We start from the raw sequence: 23,420 nt of genomic DNA on the forward strand, positions 1-23,420 counted from the left end.
TTTCTGTCACCAGCACTGAGTTATTTATGTGCCATTCATAAAGTCACCATCCAGCTGCTCCTGGCTTGACATAAGCATACGTAATTGCTTCACAGGGTGTTCCTTTACTGGGCTATCTAATGATTCTCTGAACATCTTGGGAAACTGTTCCATATGGAACCTTTCTGCTAGACCATTAGACTAAGGCTTGGACAGAAGAAGGAAGGGGAAGATCTGGCTAGTGGTGCTGGAAGGCAATGATGGATTATACTATCTTCAGAAGGATGCTTCACATGTTACATATTGCCTACACGGAAAAAAAATACAAAACCCAATGCATGGAAAAATGCAAAAAGGGGGGGAAAATGTGCAGGTAGTTGCACACGACAATGCTCTGTCCTGCAGTCCACCACACATAGATTTCCCCCACCTGAGAGTCAATGATTGGCTGCTGCAGCTTCTTAACATGTTCCTTCCAAACTTCACAACACATGATAATCACACATGACACCTAAATCAGATTTCTATGGCCCCATCTGCACTATACATCTAAAGCAGTATCATACCACTTAAAAACATCCAAGTTAGTGGTCATTGCTGCCTCCTACAGGAGCGAGTTCCATAATCTGCTGCATGAAGAAGGACTTTGTTTTGTCTGTCCTGAATTCAGATGCCCATAAGTTCTATGAGAGGAACAAACTTCTATCTATCCACTTTCTCTATACGATGCATGGTCTTATAAATGTCTACCAATACACATTTCTTTAAAGCCCCATATCAGACCCCATGAGCATATATGTGAAATTCAGATATATATTTTTTGCCCCAGTATGCATCACGTTTATACTTATTTGCACTGAATTGCATTTGCCATTTTATTGTCCATTCACTCAGTTTGGAGGAATTGTCTTTGAGCTCTTCACAATCCCTTTTTGTTTCAGCCACCCTAAATAGTTTAGTATCAGTAGTAAAGTTGGCTACCTCACTGTCCACCCCTATGAGCAAGTTAAGAAGTACAGGTCCCAACTTTCATCTTAGGGGACTCCACATTCTACATGACTTCATTTGAAGTACTGCCCATTTGTTCCTACTCTTTACTTCCTGCTGCTTAATCAATTCTTGATCCACAAGAGAACCTCAACCCTTATTTTATGTCTACTAAGCTTACTCAGGAATCTTTAGTGAGGTACCTTCTCAAAAGCTTTTTGAAAGCCAAGTACACTGTGTCAACTGGTTCATCTTTTATCTATAAGCTTGCTGACACTCTCAAAGACCTCTAAGATGGAGAAAGAGGCAGAGAAGGAAGAGGAGTGTTGCTGCCTTTGTAACCACAGCTGCTGTCAGGCCAGCTACCTGGTACCCGGACAAATTGGGGGAGAAGGGGAGCAAGGCTACTATTGCCACTGCTGCTGACACCTTCTTGGTTGAGATGTTTGCTGGCTCTCCTCCAAAAGTGCTGGAAATGGAGTGCCCTTTTAATTGCTTGTGAAGTTGGGAATCTGTTTTGACTCAGTCCTGGTCATAACCGTGTTGATATACCATGCAAAAGTCTATCTTGGCAGAGGATTTTATTCTCTTGCTGCTTTTGAATATTCTGAGCCAATTCTGAACAATAACAACCAGAGCAGCAGCAGCATGGTGGCTTGAGTCCTCAGTGGCAACCCATATCAACTCTGTGAAGGACAAGAGCTATCCGCAGGTTCTTTCATTCCACCACCATTTTCCAGTGGGTAATTGCTTTCCATGCAATACACAGGGGTTTGATGTAGCTCCAGCTTCAGTAAACACGTGCTATTGTGAGAGATGATGTTCCAGTGAATGTGAGCTATTTGACTGTCTCTTCACTTGCACTATGACTAAATGGAAGCAGCTGTGGCTAGAGGGAGGGCTGTTGATGGTTCGTATCACACAATCTGGCATTTCATGGAAAGCTTCTCATGTTTTCAGTTGGGAAATCTTCTTGCTTCCATGGTTGGAAATTTTGAACAAATTCAATTTTGCATCATGGGAAAAGATGCCCTGAGGAAAAATCACCACTCCCTGGGAAGACTCAAGCATTTCCTTGCTCTGTCTGCAAGGAGCAAAATTTATACTCAGACCTTTGCATGATCCATCGCTCTACAAGCTGAAAAGGGGATTGCTGAAGGCCTGGAGGTGGGGGGAGGGAAAGGATATTTGAAGGGATAATACAGACAAGTGGGTTATTTTAAAAAGGAACAGAGCCTCTGGAAATTTAATGCAACATTTCCATTGTGGAAAGAAGGAGTGCAGAAGCACAGGCCCAGGGACAAATGTGTCCCTCTCTTCCCAGACCACACCCATCTCCAGCTCTGCATTGCACTCCAAGCATTTTTGCCTGACCGGCATGTGTCACTGAACTCTTATAACATATCTGACTTGTCTCGGATGGAGGATAGAAGCAGTGTGCAAGTGTGTGAAAGGTAAAATTCACATTTGTTGCTCTGCCTACTTTTGCCTCTAGCCCCATTCAGCACTAGTACGTGGTGCTCAGAAGGTTGTTGTTAGTGTAAATGGGCAGACATTTTTATTCCCTCGCAAACCAACTCCACAACATTTTAAAGGCTGGCTGTGTTTCAGCTTGCATATTGGTCCTGGAAGTGTGAGCTAGGTAGTTTCAGCTCATAAAAATGTGAACTGAGTATTTTCTCTCTCTCCATGCCTACTCTAGATGTCCCTGGACTCCAACATCTATTGGAGCATACTCAATGGTCAGGGTCCAGGGATGATGGGAGTGGTAATCCAACCACAACTGGAAGGCCACAGAGTCCCCACCCTTGATATACTGTTATTAAAAATATAGTAACATAAGAAGAACATATTGGATCAGGCCAATGGCCCATCTAGTCCAGCATCCCACTCTCACAGTGGCCAACTAGATACCTATAAGACATCCTCAAGAATGACCGGAGCACAAGAGCACGCTCCACTCAGTATCCAGCAGTATCCAGCAACTGGCCTTTGGAAGCATACTGCCTCTGGCCACCATGACTAGTAGTTATTTATAGGCTTATCATCCATCTCATTGTCTTATCCTCTTTTAAAGCCACCCAAGTTGGTGGCAACCACAGCCTCCTGCAGGAATGAGTTCCAACATTTAGCCATATGCTGCGAGAAGAAGAACTTTCTTTTGTCTGTCTTGAATCTTCCAACGTTTGGCTTCCCCAGATGTCCCTTAGTTCTAGTGTTAAAACAGAGGGAGGGAAACTTTCCTTTACCCACTTTCTCCATGCCATGCATAATTTTATAAACTTATATCACGTCACCTCTTTCCTTTTCTCTAAATGAAAAAGTCCCAAGTGCTATTATGTTGGTAAGCAAATACCATACTAGCTCTGAATAGAGATGTTGCAGCTAATAGCACCCTCTTCCTAAAATAACATCATAAATTTCCCAAAGGCAGATTTGATGATCTGCACTTCCGATGCACAACAAACCCAAATAGTAACCCCATACAGTAATCCTCGCCACTCCACAGCATTGATAGTGTGCATCATGTCTTAGAGATGTGAATGTGGGCTATAGCTTAATTTCATTCTGTATTCTTGCCGTATTCTTGCCTTTTCAGCTCCCATTGTTTGGCAAAATAATCAATTGTAACAGTTCAGTATTTATGTACACTAACTTCAGCATCTAAGGAATAATAATGACCCCATTTACACTAGAGGTATCAGCTCACTTGTGAAATCAATTGTGACATTAAAGCTAATTTGTATAGGATACAACATTGCTATCCTACTTAGTCCCACCAAGGATGGTTAACTTGTTAATGAGTTGGTTAGCCTAGGAATAGGGAACCATTTTGTGTGAGAGGGCCACATTCCAACATAAGCAAATTTATGGGGTCCACATGCCAGTGGTAGGTGGGGTCAGAGGCAAAAGTTGATGGAGCAACAGTTGTGCAGTAGGCGACATTCCAGAGGGGCTTCTAACCTCCTCCAAGCATGGGCGTAGCCAGGATTTATTTTAGGGGGGCAGGCATTATTTTTTTTGGGGGGGGGCAGAACCGAGTTATCTGCAACACAATTGGTCAGTTAGTTAAGTATGTCTATTTATTTACTTACTTACTTGATTGGGGGGACAGCTGCCCACCTGCACCCCCTGGCTATGCCCATGCCTCCAAGCAACTCTTCCTCTCCACCCAGACAAGCAAGAGACGTAGTTCAAGGACACATTCTAGGCAGCCAAAAACACTCACAAAGGATTAATAATAATAGTAATTTATTATTACAGTCAAAGACCAGTTCAAGAAGCACAGCTGAGACTGCTTTCACAAGAGTGAAATAGACACTTTAAACAATATATAATAACAGCTTATAGATTAAAATTAAAATAGTCACATGAACACAAAAAGACCTAAGGTTAAACTAACATACAGATTGCCCCTGGGACACCCAGGAGGCCGGCTACGGCAGTTTTCCTAGCGATCTATTTGTTCCAAGGGGTGTTCTATGCCTACAAAGCTGCGCGCAGAATCTGGCGACCATCTGGGTCATCTTGTGATTTCTGCCTAAGAGGAGAAAATTGAGTTTAGGCTCTTTTTTAAATTTTTATTTATAAAGTTTCAAATATAACAATAAAAAAAGAAAAAAATATTCCATTTGTAATATACATCCAATTCTAATCTTTCCACTTTCAGACTTCCTTCAGTCTATCTGGAAATTTTCATGTTTTCACAATTGTTCACATTTCTTGTATCTATATTGTTTTGTTTTTTATTAACCAAATTAATCTTAACAATTATTATAAAACAATATTTCTTTCCCTTATTATCACAGAGCTTCTTGAAAACCTACAAACATTAATTGACCTTCACATATATTTTTAATATACTCTGTAAATTTATTCCAGTCCTCGGTAAATCTCTGGTCTCGCTGGTTCCGAATTCTCCCCGTTAGTTTGTCTAATTCTGCGTATTCCATCAACTTCATTCTCCATTCTTCTTTCGTCGGGATTTCTTTTTGTTCCCATTTTTGTGCCACCAGAATTCTTGCCGCTGTTACTGCATATAAGAACAACTTCTCATCGAAAATTGAGTTTAGGCTTGTCTGGAAGGTCAGCAAGCCTCACCAGATGGGGGTCGATGGTATCTCTACGTGCCTCATCGTAAAAAGGACATCTAAAAAATAAGTGTTCAGGGCTTCCTATTTCCCCTAATGGGCAGGTGCAAAGTCTCTGAGTGTACGGGACTTTTCCAAAAGATCCTTCCAGAACTGGTGAGGGCAGAGCTGAACTTCTGGCAAGAGTAAAGGCCCTTCTTGCATTTCTGGATATGAGGAAATGGAGGTATGCTGCTGGGACAGCAACATATCTCTCGTGTTCTGCAATTATGCAATTAGGGGACCTCAAGCAGTCCTGTTGTCTCTCTATGCCCATAATTCTTTGCCTACCATGGATCTTGCTTGATCCAATCCCAAATTTAGGATGGCTTGAGGAGCAAGGCCCAATTTCTACAGAGAGTTCAGGACCGCTATCTGCCAGCCAGACTGGAACCAAACACAAAGAATCAATGGAGCTATACCTTGGGGGAGCAATTTCAGTGTCAACCACTTATAGATTGATGTAAAGCTAATATGAGCCTCGATTCTCATCATCCCCGTTTCTAATCTGACCCATGCATTTGAAACGCATCTGGAGACTTGTAAAAGGACTCTGAGAAATTTAGATTGGACCCTCTCGAGGGGAGTGAAAGAAGAGGATGGCGTGCCCAAAAATGATCCATAAAGGAGCTGTGCCAACGTTTTGGCGTTATATAATTTTAGGGCCTTGGGGACCAACCCCCCCCCTACTCAAAGGGGATTGTGAACTGTGAAGCATGGACACTGAAGAGGAAGACTCAAGGAAAGAGAGAAAGAGAAAGAGAGCATTGGAGGACCATATTTAGCTTGAAACATGAGGTCCCACACTTCCAGGCTAATTGATCGTTAGGAAAGTCTGTCATGGTCACATTTTCTTTGAAGGTTACTGACAGGACCAGGTTTAGAACCAGGTCTAGGTTAAGAGCAACTGCATCCCATTGAGTGGTTAAGTCTTGAATGAGGCAGTTGGAGACTCTCTCCTCTGTTAACCAACCAAGGCAAACCACAAAATGCATAATCAAAATAAAAACAACCCAATAACACTCCCCCAGAAAAACATTTTAAAGGGCATAGGGGTTTTTTCTGGCGCCTAAAGGGAGCAACTGCAGAGAAGGCCTGTTCTTGTGTTGCCACCCTCTGGACCTCTCAAGGAGGAGACACATGAAGAAGAGCCTCAGAAGATGATCTCAGGGTCTGGATAGGTTCATATGGAAAGAGGCAGTCCTTGAGGTATTATGGTCCTGAGACACTGAAACCTTTAAAGGTTAAAACCACCACTTTGAATTGGGCCCAGAAACTAATTGGTAGCCAGTGCAGTTGGACCAGGATCGGTGTAGTATGTTCAAACTGCCTTGCAAGCAATCTTGTGAGCAATCTGGCCACTGAATTCTGCACTAGCTGAAGTTTCTGAACTGCCTTCAGAGGCAGCCCTACATATAATACATTGCAGTAATCTAATATTGAGGTTACCAGAGCAAGGACAACAGTAGTTAGGCTATCCCTGTCAAGATAGGGGTGTAGCTGGGTCACCAGCCGAAGCTGAAGGAAGGCGCTCCAGACCACTGAGGCCACCTGAGCCTTGAGCAACAGCAAATGATCCAGAAATACCTCCAAGCTATGAACCTGCTCCTTCAAAGGAAGGGTAACCCCATTAAGAGGAGGTGATCTCCCACCCATCTGGTCACCCACTAACAGTGCCTCAGTCTTATCTGGATGGAGTTTCAGTTTGTTGGCTCTCACTCAGTCCATTACTGAGGCAGTGGAAGTCCAGCACATCCACTGCCTCACCTGCAGATGTAAAGGAGAAACAGAGCTGAGTGTCATCAGCATACTGCTGACAACATACTCCAAACCTCCAGATAACCCCACCCAGTAGTTTCATGTAGATGTTAAACAGCATAGGGAATCAGATTGAGGCCTGCGGAACCCCACATTGAAGGTTCCACAGGGCTGAAAAGCATTCCCCAAGCAACACCCTCTGGGAATGACCATCCAAGTAGGACTGGAACCACTGCAAAGCGGTGCCACCCACCCCTAGTTTGGACAGTCACTCCAGAAGGATACCATGGTTGATGGTATCGAAAGCTGATGAAAGGTTGAGAAGAATGAACAGAGACATGTTTCCCTTGTCTCTCTCTCGACAGAGGTCATCATACAGGGTGACCAAAGCAGTTTCTGTGCCCAAATCAGGCTTAAACCCCTATTGAAATGGATCCAGAAAATCAGTTTCTTCCAAAAGCACTTGGATCTGGTCTGTGACCACTCACTTCAGCACCTTGCTCAGGATAGGGAGATTAGCAACTGGCTGGTAGTTAGTTAGGTTTTCCAAATCGAGGGAAGATTTCTTAAGGAGTGGTTTTACCACTGCCTCTTTCAAACAGGCAGGGACCACCTCCTCAGAGACATTGATCACCTTCCTGTTCTGTGTGCCTGAATTGGTACTGGGAAGGCTCACCTAGGATCCAGGCTCAGTTCACACCACTACCCCTAGCTCAAACCTCATAACTCTGTCCCAGGGCTGGACTTATATCAACAAAAGCATAAGGTCGAACCCTTAGCAGACCAAGTGTTGAAGTAGCAACCTATAGTGTCAATATTGTGAAGTGTTTGTTGCATGCCTACAAGGAATAAGATAGTGAATTACTGCTGAAAAGGTGTTCCCCCAAACACTGTGAACTCCAAGCTGAATAATTTCTTCCATTCCTGTCTCACTTGGGATATTGCCGTCTTCACCAATAACCTGGCAACTAGCTCTGTGTGGGGACTAGGGGTCTCTTAACTCTCAGCACTCTTAACAAAGTAGAGCTCCCATAATTCTTTGGAGGAAGCCATGGCTGTTTAAAGTGTATCATGGAAGATGTGAATGTGACCAAAGTATGGATCAGGTCAATTCATGTCACAAATCTCAAAGATTGAATTCCTGGTATGCATAGTCCCGGCATGATCCCACCACCACCCGACCCCAAGACCAGGCAGGTTCCCATGCTGAATCCATTCTGACAACAGCTGAATACATTTTTATTTCACTGGGCCTTCAGGCAGTAGAAGCAGATGTTAATTATAATTATAATGTGCACCAGAGATTAAATATAATATGATGGAGATTGTTGATACTAGGCATAAATGTTTCAGTAATTTAATTGTGTGTTTACTGATTGTATTTCATTGCACTATCTGATCTTGAAACCAAATCTGTGACCTTAGGGTGAAAGGTGCAATATCTCAGGAGAGGAAATTCTCTGTGGCAGCCCCTTGGTTGTGGAAATTGCTCCCCACACAAGTGCATCTGAAATCATCATTATACAGTTTTTGGTGAATGCTGAAGACACATCTGTTTACTTTGGCTTTTGACACCTGAGATGTAAATTTTCAGGATCCACCTTATTTCAGTCATTGTAAGCTGTTTTAAACTGTTTCAAATATTGTGTTTTAATTGTTGTAACCCATCTTAGGACTTTAGGATAAAGAGCAGGTAATAAATTACAGTAACAATAGTAGTAATAAATGTTAATAATAAATCAATGACCGGCTTTGTTCACAAGTACGTGTGTTTTATGATATGCAGGAATGCCTTGTTCATTGTGTTGTCAGTGGGTGTGGACCAGTTTGTGGTGACCTGGGAAAGGGCCTTTTCCTCTCTCCCCAGGGAAGCCTGCTTCAGCATTATCGCCATTTCGACAGGAACTGAAGACATTTCTCTTCACCAAGGCATTTGGCTCCTGCATAGCAGTTGTAGTAGCTGTGGCAAAAGATTTCCGTCAATTTAATAATTGCATTTATGATGTTGCACACCTACCGTGGGCACCCTCTGGAGGCAGGGGAGGAAAGAAATGTATAATCTTCAGCATCTGTATCCAGAACTCTCTGTCTGCTAGTACAAGATCTCTTGGGTGAGTTTTAATACCATGCAGCGAAGGAATCCAGTGCAACAGTTGTGCTAGTGGAAACTAGCAGAACAGTTTCCACAACAGATTCCAGCACAGAGTTGCCAGCAATTTGCTTTTGCATTCTCTTCTTGCAACAATGTCCTACTGGCATGAAACATTTTGCCAGCGGAACTCAAACGTAATCCATTCCGGAAGACCATCCGACTTCCAAGGCACAGCTTCTGATTAGCCGACAGCTAGGTTTTTGCACAGCAGAAGCCACGTCGGATGTTCATGTTCCGAGAAACGTTCAAAAACTGGAGCACTTACTTCTGGGTTTTTGCTGTTCAGGAGCCAGATCGTTTGAGAATGGAGCCATTCAAGTTCTGAGGTACCACTGTACTTAGTGGTTACACTCTTTGTTCCAATTCAGCATCAAAGAGCAGATTTTTCCTGAGGAAAGCAGTGGGGCAGAAAATGTGCGCTCTGACACAGAGCTTTAAACTGCAGACCTGTGCATAGAAAGCACAAGGCAAAAGGTAAATGTGGGTGATCCCTAGGAGGCAACCTGGCAGAAGCTTATAAAATTATGTATGGCATGGAGGAAGTGGATAGAGAAAAGTTTTTCTCTCCCTTTCTTCTATCAGTAGAACTCATGGACAACCAATGAAGCTGGATGAGGGAAGATTAAGCACAGATAAAAGTAAGCACTTCTGCACACAGTGCATAGCTAAACTATAGAACCTACAGGAGGTAGTGATGATCACCAACTTGGATGGCTTTAAAAGGGGATTACAGTGGTACCTCGGGTTACAGACACTTCAGGTTACATACGCTTCAGGTTACAGACTCCGCTAACCCAGAAATAGTACCTCGGGTTAAGAATTTTGCTTCAGGATGAGAACAGAAATCATGCTCCGGCAGTGTGGTGGCAGCAGGAGGCCCCATTAGCTAAAGTGGTGCTTCAGGTTAAGAACAGTTTCAGGTTAAGAACGGACCTCCAGAACGAATTAAGTACTTAACCCGAGGTACCACTGTAGATAAATTCATGGAATACAAGGATAGCAGGGCTACTAACCGTAATGCCCCCGTCCCACCTGCACTGTCAGAGGCACTATTCCTTTCATCAGTTGCTGAGAATCAGGGAGGCAGAGTCCTGCTTGCTTGCTTCCCACAGGCATCTGCTTGGCCACTCTGTGAACATGACGCTGGACTTCATGGGTGACCAGCCCGATCCAGCAGGCTCTTCCTCTCTTCTGATATTTAAAAGCCTAGATTTGCTTCCAATTATTTTCCTTCATGTCTTTGCACACATCCCTCCTGTCTGCTAGACGAGCCACTTCCCTGAGTGATGTCTTTCACACATTCACCGCAGTGCCTGGATTTCCTCCTTAATGCTTCATTTCCTCACTGTTAGATAGCGAGGTTCCACTTCAAACCACAGCGGTAGACAGCCCAGTGCCATTTTATTAAACTCACGCTGCATAGTTCTGAGGCTCAATAGATCTGAACAATTATGTGGCCTCCAAACTGTATGCACTGAGACATATGAAAGAATTCATATTGCCCAAGGGTTGGATGGATTAAGAGCGTAGACGTCTTGGATCAAGTATGATATTTATACCACAATACAGGATGGAAAAAGCTTAATTCTTAGAGGTCCAGACCAGTCCATAGTCCACATCCTGGCTCCAAGTAATAATCCATCACTGCTTTTCTCTACATACTGTAAAAAACTATATGCACAGTAGTACTTTTTAAAATTCATACAAGCACCTAGAGTTACAATCTACCACCACCCTGCACACAATTCCTTATGGAAACAAGTTAACAAAAGGCAGTTAGACTGATTACTTCTTATCTGAGAATCAGACCCCGCCCCCCATTACATAATTAACTGTGTGTTTGCTTTCAAAGCCACATTGTTTAAATGCCTTTGGCTACAATCCTCAACCAATTTATTCTGGAACAGTCGGAGAAAAACCCCGCAGCCTACAAAGGCACTTCAAGGAGAGTACTAAAGGGCATGTGTTTTGAGGACTGAAATCTTTGATCAAATGTTCCAGAAGCTGATCTGTTGTCCGGTGTTTGGCCAAGTTTTTAAACGTCTGTATCTTGGCCTTGATCTCGGATGCTCACATCTGCACTTGGACACTAACATCTGCTTCCCCCAATGCATTTCTTGGCAGAACGTTCCAGCAAATAGCCCCTTAGGCAGGAAGTGTCTGAAGCCTTCTCCTCATTCCTTGGCTACTCTATCTTTTCATATATATTTTTTGTCAATAAGATTCTGGGAGCATGAGTGACCTTTATGAGTGCTTCCAGGCTCAGCATCAGTGGTCAAGAGAGTCAAGCACCAGTCAGGGCCTATATGAACCAGCAGGAGGCATACCACTGATGAAATACAGCACAATTCCTCCCCCTCCTCAACCGTTCCTGTACCAGAAGCAATTCTGAATTTGATGAATGGGCTGCAAAAGCTTCTTTGGAGGCTAGATTGGTGATGAGCTTCCCTAAAGGATCTGCTCCAAATAGATCTAACTATATTACAGTTTATCTGAAAACTGCAGCGTTCCTTATTACAGACTTTCCCCCAGGCCACCATACATTGCCTGCTTCAATCCAGAGATGAAAACAAAAAGAGTCAGTTTTACATGAAATCCTTAGTGCTGGTTTCACAAACTCCATGTGTGTGGGCTTTTCAGCTTGGGAGTTTGGCTCACTGAGACAGAGGGCTTAGTACATGCCTCTGGATGCAAGCCCATGGATAGTAGAGCTGGGCAAGAATCGAAGTGCTGAGCAAGAAACTGAAGTCTGTGTTCCAAGGTACCAGTTCTTATTAAATCACATGTTAACCTGGACCAAGAAAGCCCTCCTTTACTTGCTCTCCAAACTGAAAGATGCAAATCAGTTGTTCATTTTGTTTCTTCTGATTCAACATGGTTTTTGAATATTTGGTGGGGATTTTTGGGGGGGTAGGGTGTGAGAGATGATTTTGGCAGTATGAAGAATGGCAGTAATATATAGGAAATGTAGGGATACAAGTTAAGAAACAGTGAGTGTGTATGGGTGGTCTTCAATCAAACCACTGGGCATGGGGAATGACTTCTGCTTTTGTGCTGGGACTTTCCCCCCTCCTCCCTCCACATACCCACTAAGACTGTTCTGGGGGGGGGGGTTCCCTCAACCCTCTGGGGTAGTTTTGGGGGCAGCAAGGAACACATTGGGGAGAGAGAGAGTGCGGAGAAAGACAGTTGTTCCATTCACACAATTGTTTAGTTGAAAAACACTCTAAATGTCTGGGGGCCACAAATCAAAAATCAAGAAAGCCATGCAGGGGCAGAGAACTTTTATTTTATCAACAATTAATTTTGCAGATAATTATGTACACATTTTGAAATGCATTACTCAAACAACCAGGGCTAGCAATTTGAAATGTATGTTTGACTCGCAGCTCTCGCTTTTGCACTGAATTAATGCAGGTTGAATCATTCATAGCCCATAATATTTGCCATGGGGTGGACATCACTGGAAAGGGAAATGGAGGGAGGATAAAGTCAGCTGTGTATTTGAAGGCTCCGAAGCAGAATAAAACAATCAAAGATGGAAAGTTATTTCATCGTTTTAAGAGTAACTAGCCCTATAGCCATTCCACTGCAGACATCCTCTAGGCATATAATCCTCTTATTCTGGGGTGCCTTTCCCCCATCCCATGCCTTCTCTGTTTGCCTTATTAGCATGCCAGTTTGCCTCTATTTCAGAGGATTAAATCCTCCCTACTCAGGATCCTTAGAAGCTCCTTCTTCACTGCCTTGCAAAGAGTTTTTCAATGTGATTTCAGTTTCCCCAAGCAACAGCATTCAAGTGTTTCCAAAATATGTGCAGATGTTAAAAATGCACATAATTTTAGATAAAAGCAAGTTAGGATTAGTCCAAAATAACAAAATTAGAAAAAAATGTTTTTCCTAGAAGATTTGGGAGGCAGCTGAGCAAAATGTCAAAGAGAAACAGGTTTTTAATTTTTGTGTTGTGTTTTTGTTTTGTTTTGCACGAGCCAGCTTGTTTCTACCCACTCCCTCTGTTTTAACATCTGCTGCACATATCATTTATCCATGCAGGTCGTCTTTGAGGACTTCATTTCTTACTAATAGGGAAAGTGACACATTCCTTCATTTCATTCAGAGGAGCCAGTTCCAAGTATATATTGGGCTCAGCGGCAATCTTACAGTTGACGGATGAACAGCTCAGATTGAGTCCAAATGTTCCAATGTCCCTCATTTGTTTTTTGAAAGGAGAAACAAAAGTTTCATTAGCAAATCAAAATAGCCCACAATCTTTGATTTCAACGACACTTTTCAACAGCCCTCTGTTTGAAAAATGTGGATGCGAAGGCATGTCTCACCACAGGGCGGAAATGTAATAAAATGTAAAACAAAGGAGTGAGATGCTGTTGTTGTGAGTGTCACTAGGTAGGCTTGTCAAGAGATTGTCATGACCAGTAATTATGGCTGGGCAATTGTTGCAGTTGCTACGGACTGGTGAGTGCAAACTTGCATTTGCAGGGTGTGACATGCAACAACATTTCCAAGCCCAGGGTGATGTTCTTTAGATGATCCTCAGGTTCTAGCTACGACACGGCATTTTGTGGGGTGGAAGGAGAAAGTGGGGCAACAGGTGGAATAGGTGGTGGTGGGATATTGGAAATTTGATGGGGATTTCATCATTGTTATCATCAAGGTTATTTATTTGACAGTTTTCCAAATAATGCTCAAAGAGGCTCACAAAAACAGTCAAGTCAATATACAGGCAAAAGATAGATGTAGTAATAAATATATTGAAAACATTACATAAATAGAGTGCATTTTGCTAGCAAACTAAAACAGTCATATTGACATTTCCCAAACATATAAAACACATCACCTTCGGCAGCAGGAAAGCCTTCATAGCTGGAGTCATACTGGATTCTGCCTTACTAGGCTGAATGGAAAGGATCCAGACAGAAATACAGGACCAGGTTATGTTGGACCCATAGCTAGATGGTCTTTCCACAGTGCGAACTACATTGTAGCAAGCTGTGAGTAGACTGGACAAGGCCGTGGCTAAAGGAATTCACGGATTTTCTACCAAAGATTGACTATTCTACCCCTTTTGAGTAGCAGGCTACCATTGTATAGTACTGGTGTACTTTATAATGTCTTAATTTTATCTACTGCTTCAGCAAGGCCACACCAACCATGAAATAGATGGGATCGTTCCCTCCAATATTGAGGATGAGGTGGTGGGGCTGCACGACTCACCTGACCTCCATTCAGCTGAGTTGCTGAAGTGTAAACCCCTACTGCTGCCACACCTCTAACTCGTCTGCATGCCAGTATGCTTGCAGCAACTCAGTCAGATGGGGTCAGTGATGCAGCAACACCATGGCATCCACTGCTGCACCCATCCAGTGCCCTTCTGGATGGGAAAAGATTTGAAAGGCATACCAAGTGATTGGTTTGGCACCAACATGTCATCTTTCATGAAATACAGCAATAAAATGTCCATTCCAGTGGAGCCTCCACACATGATGTCGGCAAACTGTGTGTTATGTCAGTAAATTAGGCCAACTTTGTGCTTGCATTAAAGTGGGCCAAACAAAAGAAATTAAAATGCTTTCTTCTTTTTATTTCCCTGTGACTGATGTAATTAGAATTCAACCACACTTTTATATTTTAGATTTGTTTTAACTTGTAGAATGTGGGATAATGTGAAAGCACACAATTAACCATCTTAATGCAACATACTTTTAAACCATTCTGCATGCTGCGTCGAGTATGCAACTTGGGCCTTTTTTGGGAAAGAGGCAGTCTTCTTACAAACATACATCTGCGGAATAGTTTAGAGTTCTGCAGAATCGTAATACCTAAAAATGGCCTGTGGAGGGTTTCAAAAAGTATATTGCATTTGACGACAGCTCTTTAGTATCCATGGGTTGTTAGTTTTTAGAGATAAGCTACGTTCCTGTCATTGAGAATGAAAACCCAGATCATGTCTATGATGCATGCAAAATGCAGCACTAAATCTAAATGTGAGAACTATGTGAGAAAAGTCAGATGTTAAACAATCACTGTTCTATTCCCCAGCCGAAAAGAGAGAGAACCTAACCAACTCATAGTCTGCACCTGAAGCTATTATCCCCTCTACTGTATAAAGTGAAAATTGATAGCACATTGTACAATGAAGGACCCTTATGGAATATAATTGCTCAACAGGAACTCCACTAAACCCATCAGGCGTAACTCATTTTTCAATTCACTGGATCTCCAGCACTCAGAATAGTCGCACCCATTCACATTTCTTCCCATTAAGATATTTCATCAGCTCGGCCCGACAAACTGCAATTATTTACACCAGATTAGTTTTTGTTGCCAAAGATAGGGATACCCAAATCACCTCAGGAAAATCAATATTGTAATCAGTGTGAAAGATGGTGAAACTGTCAAAACATGTGGTTTTTCACTTTTATTTGGTATAAGAAATAATTATGTACAATGCAAGCTGAAATATCCATCCACATAAAAAAAAATGAAGCTATATTTTTATGAATTGTTGTTCTGGGGCTTAATAAGAGCAGATGCTTCATAAAGACATCAGCTATTCAAGTGGGTATAGAGATGGACATCAAGGGCTCAGAATGCTTCCCCTACAGAGGAAAGTTTAAGAATTCAGATTCTCCACCAGAAAAGAGAGTGTGGGGATGATATATTAGAAATATATGGAACCATAGGAAAAATGATTTCATGTAGAATTTGTTCAGTACAAACCACAACATCTAGAGCTCATACCATTGTTTTTGAAAACTCACTTTCACGGTATGGAGATAGCTGTTACAGAAATAGTTCATCTGGAAGTGAATATGACTGTTATATAAGGAGGCTGAATGCAATATGGTAAAATAGCAAATACAATCAATTCATGGAGATAGGAACATTAATACAACTCATGAGCAATGTTGGATAAACCTTTCCCAACAGTGTTTCCTTTTGTCAAAAGCCTTAAAATGATTGTTGGAGACTTCTCCAGCCTGAGTCTAAACTTGATTTCTCGGATGTAAGTCCTGATGATTCCAATGGGGCTTCATCTCATGTAAGCAGGCATAGGACTCCCTTATGCAGCCTAAAATACCAAACATTTGACAAAACCAGCAACAATTCAAGCAGCAGCATTGAAAAACAACAGCAGATGCCTAATAAATTCAGATGCCCAAAATCTGCTTCCCTGCTATTTCCACTCATTTGGCTGCAGTCCTGCCCCCTTGGACCAACAGCGGACAAGTTTTATTCCATCTTCCACCCGGCCAGCCCTTCACATCTGGAATAGCCACTCTTATGTCTCCCCTTAATCCTCTTTTCTTCCAGGTGAACATACCCAGTTCTTTCTATCCTTCCTTATACGACTTGATTTCGACAGGACGCATTTCGAAAGTAATTAGGGCGGCATGAAAAGTGAGCCCTGCCCCACTTTCCCAGTCCCTAGCTCCAGATGCTGTTGTTCACTTTGACGTTTCATGATGGCCTAGAGGCCAAAATTCTGGAACATTTAGAATTTAAGCAGTGTCACATGTTAAAGACATTCACAGCTCGATGGCTTTGAAGCAAGGGCAGCCTGCCCTGCTGACTTGCAGGCCGTTGGGGAATCATAGATCATGTGTCTTGCATTTGGGTTTTGGTGGTTGCAGATGAAAGCAGGAGAAAGGGAGGGTCTTGGGGAAGTGAAGTGCTTGAGTCAACCCTCCACTTATCCCCTTTATTTACTGGTGGGCGAAGATGAAAGGAAGAAGGAAAAAAGAAAAAAAGAAAACAGTTCCTTCTCCCTTTTCTCCCCATTTCCTTTTCTCTTGAGGCTCACAGACATTAAGCTTACAGGCTGTTGCTTGAAATTTGATGATAGTCACATCCACACTATACATTTAAAGCAGTATCATACCGCTTTAAACTGACGTTGCTTCCCTCAAATAATCATGGGAACTGTGGTTTGCTAAAGGTGCTGGGAGTTAAGAGACCCATCACAGAATTACTATTCCCAGCACCCTTAACAAATTATCCTTCCCATGGTTCTTCAGAGGAATTCATGGCTGTTAAAGTGGTATAAGAGGACTTTAAACGTATGGTGTGGACATGCCCTAAGGATGAGACACAGTAATTGATTTCGCATCAATTTAAAACAGATGTGGAGACCGTAGGACCCTCCAGATGTTGCAAAACTACAATGCCCAGCAGCCCTTGCTGGTGGGAGTTGCAGTTCAGCAACATCCAGAGGGCCAAACTTTCCCCACTGCTGACTTAAAACAATTCTTAAGATTGTTCACAAAGTTATCAATATGCAGATTGTGCAATGCTCTTATCCACTGTTCTGGAGGGCCGACGGTCAAGGCAGCCTCCATTGACCTGAGTTTCCCCAGCAAGTCTAAATCCTAAATCACAGCAGCGGGTCCTGGTGGCTCTTTGAGATTGTTCCCCTGCTGGAGTGTGGGTCCTCATGTGGTTCTCAACCATGGAATTGCTCATCCTAAGAGCTTCTGCACCAAGAACTTTGCTCTAAGGAGCCTAAGAATATAAGAAGAACAGATTTGGTCAGACAAAAGAGTCAACTAGTCCAGCATATTTGTTTGCCACAGTCACTAACTAGGCGCCACCGAGAAGGAATGAAGCACCTGTCCATCAACCTTGAATGATGCTGCTGTGTCTACAGGTAGTTTGGGGAAAAGAGAATTGCCACTGGAAAATAAAGAATGCTCCTCTTACTACTGTCACAGGTAGCAGCAAAGAATGACTGCAAAACGGAAAGACCCACAAACACTGCTACAGAATTTGACCCACAAAGTTGACTACAGGCCATGAAGAATTTCATATAGTTCAAAAAGACCCATGGGGTCATACAATCTGTTTTCAATCTTTACCGTGTGTTTCTTCGTTTTACTGACAATCTCGTGTGACTGAAGCTGGAGATGAACTGGATTACAGCATGGAATATCAGACGTTTTCTCACACAGCTGTCTACTCAGCATCACTTAAGGAGATCAAAAGCTCCCTCCCTATTTTGTGACATTTTAGTTAGTCTCCCAATTAGTTATTTCCCTGCAGCGGCTTTTGGACTTACCCAAGCTCCTTTCACCCCTGTTGAATAACAATTTCATCCTGGCTTTCCCCACCACAAAAGGGAGATCTTCCAAGTTTGCTCAGAAACCTCTGGTACTACCATGAATTCTGGGATTTGTGGCTTTAATTCATCTGGATTTATTCACCCAGGAGAAACCAAAACTACCAATCACAGGATCTCTGGTCAACAAAAGAAACACAGGACTGTAGGATGCAGCCTCATACCATTTCTGGTATTGTCCACATTGACTAACAGTGGTCATATGTAAAGGTAAAGGGATCCCTGACCATTAGGTCTAGTCGTGGCCGACTCTGGGGTTGCGGCGCTCATCTCGCTTTACTGGCCGAGGGAGCCGGCATACAGCTTCCGGGTCATGTGGCCAGCATGACTAAGCCGCTTCTGGCGAACCAGAGCAGCGCACGGAAATGCCGTTTACCTTCCCGCCGGAGCGGTACCTATTTATCTACTTGCACTTTGACGTGCTTTTGAATTTCTAGGTTGGCAGGAGCAGGGACCGAGCAACAGGAGCTCACCCCGCCGCGGGGATTTGAACTGCCGACCTTCTGATCAGCAAGTCCTAGGCTCTGTGATTTAACCCACAGCGCCACCTGCGTCCCAACAGTGGTCATACAGGGTGTCAAATTGGGGGACAGTCCTACCTAGAGATGCCAGAGACTGAACTTACATGCAAAGCAGAGGCTCTACCATTGGGTTATGACCCTTCCCACAGAAAGGTGGTGGATGGTTTTCTGAGCAACCCCCCCCCCCTGTGTTTGCTGAGAGTGCCACAAGAACTTAAAGGTGGACCCATTGCTGTCTCCCACCTTCTGCATTTCTGGTTTTCCTCCTTACCTCACATTGTGGTGGGACATTCCTGAGTATGGTACAGGAACATCCTTGGACATCCTGATTGATGACCTTTATTGGGAGAGGGTTAGGGCTGGCAAGTGCTGCCCTCTAGATTCTCCTTGATCTCTCCATCGTTTTTGAACCCATTGAAGATTTTATCCTTCCGGAATGTGGGTTTTGAGTTGGAAGCACTATGTTGCTGTGGTTCTGTTCCTACCTGCAGACCCATCATCAGATAACAGCATTAGGTGACTTCTGAGTAACACAAATAATTCCCTCCCTGTGGAGGTTTGGCTGCCCACCCCTATCCTCTGCCATGTTATCATCCAGGGAACAACTCTAAATATACTTATTTCTTTGGGTTTTTGGTACATAGCTGGAGTTGACCAGTATACTCTCTAATGTCTGCTACATTGCATTCTGTTGTTCATGCTTATTTTAATTATTGTTTTATGCATATTGGGATGGATGTTAGCAGCCTCAGGCTCAAATGGGAGGAAGGGCAGTATATAAAAGCAGCTGCAATCATCGGCTGCCCAGCTTGTGACCCATGAAGCTTAATGCAGCCCAGCTCCTGTGTCCTACAGGTGCTTGACAACTCCCCTTGTTTTCTGAGTCCCAAGCAGACAGAAAACAGGAGGTATGTTAAGTCCTTACTGTGGATCATCATAGGCAATTGGTGGGCTATGATCAGCTTGATGGATCAGTTGCAAGTTTGGGAGGCCTGTTTTGGGGTGATATCTTTCTCACTGAGCTCCACTTATGTCCATCAAAATCCCAGGTTCCTCATCTCTTTATTCTGCTGATTATTCCAATATGACCCCCCTCATCCTGCAACATCACTAGGAGCAGAAAAATGGAGACAGACTGAAGTTTAATGAAAAAAGAGACGGACAGTTTTGCATTCAGAGCATCCTGATAGTAAATACATGGGCATTTTCTGTTCAGTGCTGCCTTGCCTTTTAAGCAGCTGCTGATACTCTTCTGAAATCCACTCGTTCTAAGTAGCATTCATCACTCCACTCCATTACAATTTATTGGTGGTGATTTTCCACTTCCAGCTGCTGATCTCATGACCTGGAAGGTTAAGATGGTTTTTATGCATGCTACTGAACTTGGCATTTCTGAACCTTCAATGTCATGCATTTGCCTTGGTCTCTCGTTTGCTTTTTCCAGGGGGTGTTTAAGTCAGCATGGTCTTTTCCAAGGAAAAGAGATGGAACATCTCCAGGGGATATTATCCCCCCCCCCCCCCAATGCTGAGTGTTTAGGGACAACAGATAGGTAGAACAAGATTGTCATGTATTGCAACTTTGACACCTTTCTGGGCTTCAAAGATCCACCCCCCCAAATGATCATTTGAAAAAGCAAATGACGAATGTAGGACACGAACAGAATAGTGATGAAAGGCAGTATTCCAATTGGAGGTAGAAGCTGTCAATCCGAAAAGTGGACTTTCCAGTCCAGTCCAATCCAAATCTTTATAATGGTCATTAAAGTGGACATTAAGAGAACTGGAGGTAGAATTACTGGCATGATACTGAACATGAAATGGCAATGTGGGCTGGATCCATTTTCAAGACAGCAGCTAAAAAGTCCTCATGGAAATTCATCAGCATTTTAGTGCCACATTTCTCTGGCAGACCCATTTTTGCAAGAAATCTTGCCTTATTTTTGCAAGACACTTTTTGTCATATAGTGCATTTCTGTACGATATCTTCACTAATATATGCATTATTTATGCCTACTTTCCCCATCTTTTTTGGGGTGTGGGGTGTATGTGGAGAACTGCATTGTGAAATTTGGAGAAATGTGACTTTTGAAGGATAGGTGCATTTTGGTTTGTATTTTGTTTTGGGAAGTGCAAATGGGTTAGAATGATGTTCAGATGCCAACTGAATAGAATTTCTCCCCGTTCCTAATTGGGAGTGATATTGTGCATGTTGAATGGACAGGCTCAGGACTATGTGTCCAAAAGCAGCTGGATGGGCATGGAGAGAAGCCAGGACAGGAACTGTTTCCAGCATCTACCTTGTGGCTTTCCTGTAGCTTTGGTCCCTTCTAATGGACCATGTGGTTCTGCTCAGGTACATCCTGGGGCAAATTGGTGGGTCCTTTACTATGTAAGGCAACTAACTCAGGTCAAGGATAGGGTTGTTTCTGTCTGAGAGTGGGGAAGAGATGAGAAAGGAAATGTCCTGGGAATCTTCTTCTTCTTCTTCTTCTTCTTCTTCTTCTTCTTCTTCTTCTTCTTCTTCTCCTTCTCCTTCTCCTTCTCCTTCTCCTTCTCCTTCTCCTTCCAACTTTCCCCCTGACACACATGCATTCCAAAGCATTATACACCAGATAGAAGCACTTGCTGGCTGGCTGAGCCCTGTGCAGACCATCTGGGAACTTTAAAGCCTGCAAGATGTGAGTCGAGGCTGTGCTGGAACTTGAAGCTGAGCTGGTATCCTATGTCTAAATACCAACACAGCTGTTTGGGCCAGGAAAGGGGAAACCCCCAGGGGAGCCAGTGCAGGGTCTCTTCTTTACGGAGGAGATTATTTCTGAATTACTGAACTGTTCGTGACTTCTTGCTTTGGCCCATGAAACGAGATCCCCTGTAACAGGAGGTGCTGCTTGTAGCTGCTCCTGCCGCTGCCACAGACTCAAAGGATTTTGTTTTAATAGCCACTGGAAGTAAGTGTGTGTGTGATGCATGTGTGCTCATGCGCATGCACGTAATACATGTTTTATATTACTCAAGATGCAATAATTGAATATCTGAAGCTGACCTTGGAAGGGAATCAATGCACTTAAAATGGAAAGGCAGCCCAAAGGCAGCAGCCTCCCAGACCCTGAAACAGAAAGAGCTTGTTGACTTTCAGCACTTCACAATCCTTCCACAGAGCACAGGGCAATCCTAATGGCTTCTCCAACAGGTGAACCTAACTGGTGGGAAAACAAATGTATACATAGTAAGTGTGTCTCAATTTGTCTAGAAAAAGAGGTGCTGGAACTCACCAAGAACACCTCCCTCAATCTCTTAGAATGGCAATGTGGTAAGATATGTGGTAATACCACTCAGGTGTTCAATATATGAATGGTAAAAGGCAAAGGTAAAGGGACCCTGGACAGTTAAATCCAGTCAAAGGCGACTATGGGGTTATAGCGCTCATCTCGCTTTCAGGCCGAGGGAGCTGGTGTTTGTCCACAAACAGCTTTCCAGGTCATGTGGCCAGCATGACTAAACCACTTCTGGCGCAACGGGACACCGAGACGGAAACCAGAGCGCACAGAAACGCAATTTACCTTCCTGCTGCAGTGGTACCTATTTATCTACTTTCACTGGCATGCTTTCAAACTGCAAGGTTGGCAGGAGCTGGGACAGAGCAATGGGAGTTCACTCCACTGCGGGAATTCAAACCGCTGACCTTCTGATTGGCAAGCCCAAGAGGCTCAGTGGTTTAGACCACAGCACCACCCTTGTCCCTATATGAATGGTAATGACACTGGGCAGCATAAAATCAATAATAGAATTACATTCCTAAAACAAATACAACATACATATGTTCTGTGATTGCATCTTGATAGCATTTAAAAATTTATTATATACAGTATATGTGCATGGTGTGTGTCAGGGAACTGCCATCAGAGCATCAGGTGGTGGAGGGACTCAGGCAGGATGAAAGAGACTCAACTGCTGAAGCAGGGACCAGCAGGGGGAGGAGTGAGTCTCTGAGGGAATGCGAGCAGGAGGGAGGGCTCAGGGAGGCTTCCAGCGAGAACAGTGGGGAGGTATCGGAGTCTCCCATAGGGAGACCCATACCTCGCAGGAAACTGTCACGCCGTGAGTCCAGGAGACGCGTTTCCGTTAAGGAACTTCTTTGCTGGAAACGCTTCCGCAGACAGCCACTGTCGGACTCTACTAGTGACTAGAGCAGACATGTCTGAGGAGCTCCGTCACACACGGAGGTTTGTGGGGGCGCACAAACTCTGAGGGAGCACGTTTTCACGCACAAGCAGCTAATCAAACCCTCACAGCAGTCCGACAGTCTTTGTACGCTGCCTGTGCAAGAGAAGGCATCATGAGCGAACCAACCGGAACCGGAGGAGCAGGGGCTGGAGCTGGTCCAAGCTTGGAAGATAGATACCGAGCGTTGGAGGTTCAACTGGCCCTGCAGACGGCGAGGCTGGAGGAGAGAAGGGCTCAGGATGCAGACAAGAAGGGGAGAGCCACTCAATTCCCCAGAAAGGTACCAGGATTGGTGCAGAAATTTGGGGGGGACCCCAAGGACTACCATGCTTTTAGGACAGAGATGCAATATGCCCTTAATGTGCAGTTCGATGAGTTCCCTGATGAGGAATCGCGAGTTGTTTTTGTAATTGGGCATCTTGAGAAAGGGGCTAGAGACTGGGTTCGACCCCTAATGGCAACGCACAATGACATACTAAAGGACACAATGAAGTTCTTTCGTGCAATGGATATCATGTTTTCCAGCGATATTGA

The 23,420-nt window shown here is 43.6% G+C and overlaps 1 long non-coding RNA gene across 1 annotated transcript; it reads right to left on the bottom strand.

Moving 5' to 3' along the window:
- Positions 1 to 12,273: 12,273 nt before the first annotated feature.
- Positions 12,274 to 14,002, bottom strand: LOC308576368. The gene is made up of 2 exons (XR_014003193.1): positions 13,862 to 14,002; positions 12,274 to 12,469 (listed from the first exon to the last, which is right to left on the bottom strand). It is a non-coding gene; the product is annotated as an uncharacterized lncRNA (long non-coding RNA).
- Positions 14,003 to 23,420: the final 9,418 nt, after the last annotated feature.

The sequence above is a fragment of the Podarcis bocagei genome, assembly GCF_964188305.1.
Source record: "Podarcis bocagei genome assembly, chromosome: 1".
In the NCBI taxonomy this organism is placed as follows: Eukaryota; Metazoa; Chordata; class Lepidosauria; order Squamata; family Lacertidae; genus Podarcis; species Podarcis bocagei.